The following is a 6,913-nucleotide window of genomic DNA, read 5'->3' as shown; positions in this document are numbered from 1 at the left end:
TCTCTTCTATCTACTTTGAAAGCACTGAATGGAAACGTCTAAGCATTTTTTAATCTTGGAATTTTAGGTTTAAAAAAGTATAATTAAAATGTCTGATTTTCTGCTTCCCGTGGGCTATATTAAGGTTAGGCTGCAGACAGGAGCATACTACTGTGCAGTCAGGGTGGGCCTAGGGTTCATGCAGATGGTGCTCAATTTCCTTAGTGCTGCCAGATATACTTCCTTCCCAAGTTAACTCAACCTCTCTTGACAAAGTGAACACAAAATACTTGCGGGGCCTTGCGCTCTTAATATCTATCGAATTGTGGGTCTGAATATCTCTGAATATGTGATAATTATTCATTGTTGTGTCTACTTGCAGGCACTAGTGTCCACCCTTCCCTCTCAGGACACCCTTTTCTAATTATTTGTGACTGCTGAGCCACCTTACCTGCTTTGCCCTCCAGTCTAGGCATTTGCATCATAGTGCCAGAGTGCCAGAGTGCCAGGAATCAGAGATTCCCTGTGCTTTTCCCTGTTGGATTCTACCCGTTTTGATCCGGCTTGTCCTATGTTAATTGCCATTTTATTATAGTACCCTTTATAGTCTGGAATTGCCTTCCAAATGGGTTTTTAAAAGGGTCATAAATCAGAAGGAAAAAGGTATATAGTGTAGTAATTTTATGGCTCTTGGGCACCAGTTGCCCACCTTGCGATTTACTGGCATTAATCATATACCCCTGCTTCGCCATGGAATATGTAACCAGAGGAAAGGACAATACACTTGAAAAAGACATAAAGTCAAAATGCGTTGTGTTTTTAAATATACTTTTTATATTTGGGGAAATAAAGGTTTTTTTACCTAGTTCTCCTTATTTTAATAATAAAAGAATCCAGAAGGAAAAGAACTGTGTGGATCCTTTTACTGCCTGGAGTGGGTTCAGAAGGAAGGCATCCTTTCGTTTACACCCCAAGTGGGTCAATATTCATTGAGTCAGCTAGACCTTTATCCTCTTCTACATATATTCCTTTTGTTTTCAATCTAACTAATCCTTGTTTTACTTTCCTTTTCTCATTTATATATCGAACTGACAGGGCAATTCGCTCTTCTGCATGTGGCTTGGCAGCTCTTATAACTTTATTTGCCTCTTTCTGCCTAATTTTATAGATCTGTCTATCTTCCTCACTTTGGGTATTTTTGTATCTACTAAAGGCTAACTTCTTGTCTTTTACGATTTTGGCCACTTTTGCAGAGTACCACAGCGGTTTCTTTAATGTTTTACTCTTACTGACCAGCCTAATACAATTTTCTGTTATCTTCAATAATACAACTTTTAAATAATCCCATTTCTCCTGAACGCCATTTAAATTGCGCCAGTCTGATAATGACTCCTCTATACATTTTCTAATTTTAGAAAAGTCAGCTTTTCTAAAATCTAAAACTTTTGTTTTTGTGTGGTGTGACTCAGTCACTGTTCGTATATTAAACCACACAGACTGATGGTCACTAGATCCCAAACTTTCACCTACAGAAATATCCGTTACCAAACAGATATCACCCAAAGGGCCACGATCAAAAATTTACACACACTTGAATGTTTGGCCTCGTTGACACACAAGGTGACACTGGCTAAAATGGTAATTAAAGGTTAATTTCCAACACCTGTGGCTTTTTAAACTGTAATTAATGTCTGTGTATAAATAGTCAATGAGTTTCACGTGGACGCACTGAGCAGGCTAGATACTGGGTAGCAGGAACAATCTGTCAAAAGACCTGTGTAACAAGGAAATGAAACTTTATAAAGATATAAGATATTCAAAATCTTGAAAATGCCAGTCAGTCCTGTTCAATAACTCTCTATGGTCGAGTTGCCAGAAAGAAGTCTTTACTGTGCCAATACCACAAGAAAGTCTGGTTACAATATGCCCGACAACACCTTGACACACCTCACAGCTTCTGGCAGACTGTAACTAGGAGAGACAAGACCACAATTAGGCTTTATGGTCACAACCATAAGCGCTATGTTTGGAGAAGGGTCTACAAGGCCTATAGCGAAAAGAATCCCATCCTCACTGTGAAGCATGGTGGTGGCTCACTGATGTTTTGGTGGGTGTGTGAGCTCTCAAGGCACAGGGAATCTTGTGAAAATTGATCACAAAATGAATGCAGCATGTTATCAGAAAATACTAGCAGACAATTTGCGTTTTTTCGCACGAAAGCTGCGCATGGGACGCTCTTGGACTTTCCAGCATGACAATGACCCTACACACAAGGCCAAGTTGACCCTCCAGTGGTTACAGCGGAAAAACGTAAAGGTTCTGAAGTGGCCATCACAGTCTTCTGACCTCAATATCATTGAGCCACACTGGCGAGATCTCAAATCTGCGGTTTATGCAAGACGAACAAAGACTCTGCATGACCTGGAGGCATTTTGCCATGAGGAATAGGCAGCAATAGCATCTGGAAGAATTTAGGGCCTCATAGACAACTATTACAAAAGACTGCACGCTTTCACTGATGTTAAAGGGGGCAATACACAGTATTAAGAACTAAGAGTATGTAGACTTTTGAACAGACTTTTTTCTTTTTTGTTTTATGATTGTGGCATTTTGTCATAACCTAGATTATGAATCTCATAAAAAATAAAAGAAATTAGTTTTGCTTGCTCACTCATGTTTTCTTTACAAATAGTACATATATTACCGATTCTCCAAGCAGTGTTTTCTCCGGCTTTCATATTTAGGGGGGGGCACATGGGGGGACAGGGATCAAAGTGTGTGGGGGGGGGCAATTATAAAACGCTACATATACACTATATATAGATATATATGCTTTAGACATGAATCTTTAACTACATAATACGTACTAATCTCTTTGAAGTAAAGACCTTGATTGAAATATGATTTCAAAATAATAGGTGAACTGGCGGTTAGTTGTCATTCTTTAATATTAGCCCCTGCTGCCAATATATATTAATATTACACCCTGCTACCAATATATATTAATATTAGCCCCTGCTGCCAGTATATATTATTACACCCTGCTACCAATATATAGTAATATTACACCCTGCTACCAATGTATATTAATATTAGGCCCTGCTGCCAATATATATTATTAATATTAGACTGTGCTGTGGATATATATATATTAATATTAGACCCTGCTGCCAATATATATTAATATTAGATCCTGCTGCCAATATATTTTATATTTAAATAATTGGACCCCAGGAAAGCATTTCCTTGGGCCCCGGTCCACTTTCCCTTGCATGCAATCACTCCCTCCGCTCCCACACCCAAAAATAATATTTGCCACACTGACTGCAGATTAGGGGAAGACTGAAAGTCAGTGCAGTCTTCTCTCCTTCTGACCCTATCTTGACTTTGAGAGGTCCTCTCCCCCGTAATAATCCCTAGAGTCCCTTTGTCCCCTCATTCACTAAGTTACACCTCTCTTTTCCTTCCTTCCTTTAGTTCAGGCATATATCAAATAAACAATACATGTAAACAGCACTTGTGTGTATAGATCACCCGAATAAGACATACAACCCTATATTTGCAGGTATACATAAATAATGTATGGAAACATAGCATAGAAGGTATAGATAAACAGAATAACACACAAACCTAGCTTTGCATGTATAGATCAATTGACCTCCCTCCGCCAATCAACAGCCTTAGCAGCCGTAGCAGCCGGCACGGAGAAGAGGAAGACCTCCATCCATCTCCGTGTGCACTCTGGTGGTGAGACCTAGAATTAGCTAGTAAGACTGCAGGCACCTATACTTAGTTACGGTCTTGCCACACTCAAGATGGCCGCCGGATTTCACCAAACCGGAAGTGACATTAGACTTTCCATGTTTTGGCACCAAAACCCCTAATCGTTGCCTAGTCACTTCCCATCCTTTACAAGTGCTCAGTGAACATCAAGACCTTGCCCTCTGAGGGTCGTGCCTATGTTTCATAGTGCTACTCCTCAGTGCGCGTTCTGGTTTTCGTCTTCAGTGCTTCACCTTGGCTTGTTCCTGTTTACTCTGACCTCGGGATTCCTGACCCTGGCTTGTTTGTCGTATTTCATTACCTCTGGCTCACCGACCTTGGCTTGGCTTTGACCTTTAACCCGTCTGCTCCTCGTGTCCTACCTGCATCAGTGTCTCCAACCTCGCTGTGCGTGACACTACCCCTTTAGCATTTCAGCGATGTATTTCCTTAAACCCAAACCCCAGCAGATTTACTAATTTCTCACCATTCATCCAAGCAGATTAAATCATTTAGCTTCTACTATTTGTGAAACTCCTGGCAGTTTAAGGTTGATATGCAAATAACTGGTGAATTTTCTACTTGTTGCATTCCAGACATAATCTTTTTCATGCACAAATGAGTAAAAATCTGAAAAAATTTAAAGCTTAGCTCTACAAGCTAACGCTACATTTGTATATATAAATATGTGGAAAGGATATTGGAGTTAAAGGATGACCGTCACATCCCAGATTATCTCCAGTATTAATTTTAAAATCTAGATACAGCACATTAACCTGTGCTTTTTTCTTATAAAATAAATTTTTATGTTATATTTATTTTAAGTATCTGGTTTACAGAGGAATTGCTCTGTTGTAAGGAACCTGGAAAAGGGCTATGACTTCCAACGTGGCATAAATGAGCACGCTGCATATGACATTTATCAGTCTTACATTGGGGTACATGTAAGAGCACTATCACGGTGCACCCAAATGCTGCAGCCAAGTCCCAAAAGTGGGGCATTTGCTGGCATTCTTGGAAGCCTGTGTGGGTTCAACCCAACATCTAGTTTGGCCGGCTGAGCAAAAAGGGAGAAGTGAAAACTATACATAAATTGATAAATCCATTCCACTCCTTAATAATGTTCTTGTGACATTCTGTATAGACAAATGGTAGGCTTCCTTTATCTGGCTCAATTGTGTGGCTCAATGCCATGCCAATGTCAGCTCCCCTACCTCTGCTGTGTGCATGGGCAATGGAATGGTTATGCTTTTTCCTGAGGGAGACATGTATATATTTATATATATATATGGAGGCAGGGCCGGCCCAAGGCAAAATGCCGCCTGGGGCGAATTTTAAAATGCCGCCCCCCCCTTATCAACCCTCCTCTCCCTCCCTATTATCTACCCTTACCCCCCCACTTGTACTTACCTTTCAGCAGTCCTGCGGCGAGTCTCCCTGTTCGGTCTCGGTGCCGGCTTGTAATGCTGAGCGCCGGAAATGAGGTAATCTTCCGGCACTCAGCATTTCAAGCCGGCACCGAGACCGAACAGGGAGACTCGCCACAGAGGAGAGAGAGGGGCGCCGAGCGGGTACTGACAGCTTGGTAAGCGAAAACCACTCGGCGCCCCTTTCTCTCTCTTTCGCTTTAAAAAAAAAAAAGGGCTTGGGGCGGCAAAGTGCCGCCTGGAGCGGTTGCCCCACTCGGCTCCATTGTCGGGCCGGCCCTGTATGGAGGTTATAGCTTCCAGCTTACTAAAAATCTAGCTTGCCCCATTTTGACAGCCACTTCCCAAAGTTCTCCAGGAACCACTTATTAAATCATAATAAAACATAAAAAGGCCTGGATGGGCCATTGAACACACCAGGCAAATACCAAGTGGACCGTTGTGTGTTGTGCCTCTGACTTTACCAGAACAAGTATTTCTGCGGGTATTGAATACTATAGTATATGGTTGTGTGGTGTGTATCAAGGAGATTTTAAAGTGTCAGGTCTAATTTTTATCCCCAGAGCATTTCTATAAATGACAACAATGTAGCACATTAACTACATACTAATATCCCATGTCTTACTCATAAAAATGATATCATCATGGCTTCACACCTGTAATAAATATTATATAAACACTGAAATAGTGGGGAGTTCAATGAGTTAAAAAATGTATGCAGGTGGACACAAAAATCAGTTATCACAAGTCTCCCTGCCCCATCTTACAAAGGCTGTACAATGAGGCAGTGAATAATTCCCAAATACTAAGTACTGAAAGACCATTTCCCATGTTCTACATATTAGGTGGGTTTCTTGGTATATAGTGTGTACTTTAATGTATATTTCATGTATATAAATGTAAACTGTAAGATTTAGGAAAAGTGGCACACCTGCTTTAAAAAAAGTTTTGAGACCATGAATACAAGAGAGCCCTCTGCTGGCCAAAGGGTGGTATCTACTGAACTGGTATAACATGTACTATCAGAAGTAAGTGCGCATAAGATAGTATTGTTATTTATTTGAGGAGAATGATATTCCTATTATTCCCTCCTTAAGAGGTTAGTTATAGCATTAATTGGGTAAAAAAAAAATATAAAGGACATTTTACCATAAAATCGGAATCATCATTATTACATTAAACTTTTATCTCATCCTTTAAATTATTAACCCTTTTATTTTTGTTCTCTAATTAAAATATAAAACATATATGGATCTGAAACGTATTTATGTACAATCTTAGCTTCTTGTTCTCAGGAACGCATAAAGTTATCTCTAAATTGCTGATTGTTGCTAATCGGTTCACTCAGTTTAACAGCAGGTGGGGATATTGACAGGAAATTAATTATATAAAATGAAATAACAAAAGGTAATTAGTGACAGCGCTCAAAAAATAAAGTTGGGGGGGCACAAAACTCAAAAAATAAAATTGTATCAAAGAGATACTTCCCAAAACTTGTATAAAACTTCCCGTAACTTCCGCTTGGTGTTGTGGTAGCTTTGCTACACTGCTATTGCGTATAGTTCGTATGGACTTCTGGTTCCCCTCCTCTTCCCCTCCTTTTCTCGTCAATACGCAAAACGCGTTTTGCTCCAATAGCTTTTTCTGGTCTGTGACTCTTGTATCCACCTTACATTATTTAAATCCTATCCTTTCACTCAATTGGTAGAGATACAATTGGACTCACTTGATTTTCAAAAGCATCA

The sequence above is a fragment of the Spea bombifrons genome, chromosome 1 (assembly GCF_027358695.1).
Source record: "Spea bombifrons isolate aSpeBom1 chromosome 1, aSpeBom1.2.pri, whole genome shotgun sequence".
NCBI classification, from domain to species: domain Eukaryota; kingdom Metazoa; phylum Chordata; class Amphibia; order Anura; family Pelobatidae; genus Spea; species Spea bombifrons.
This window is presented reverse-complemented; position numbering follows the sequence as displayed.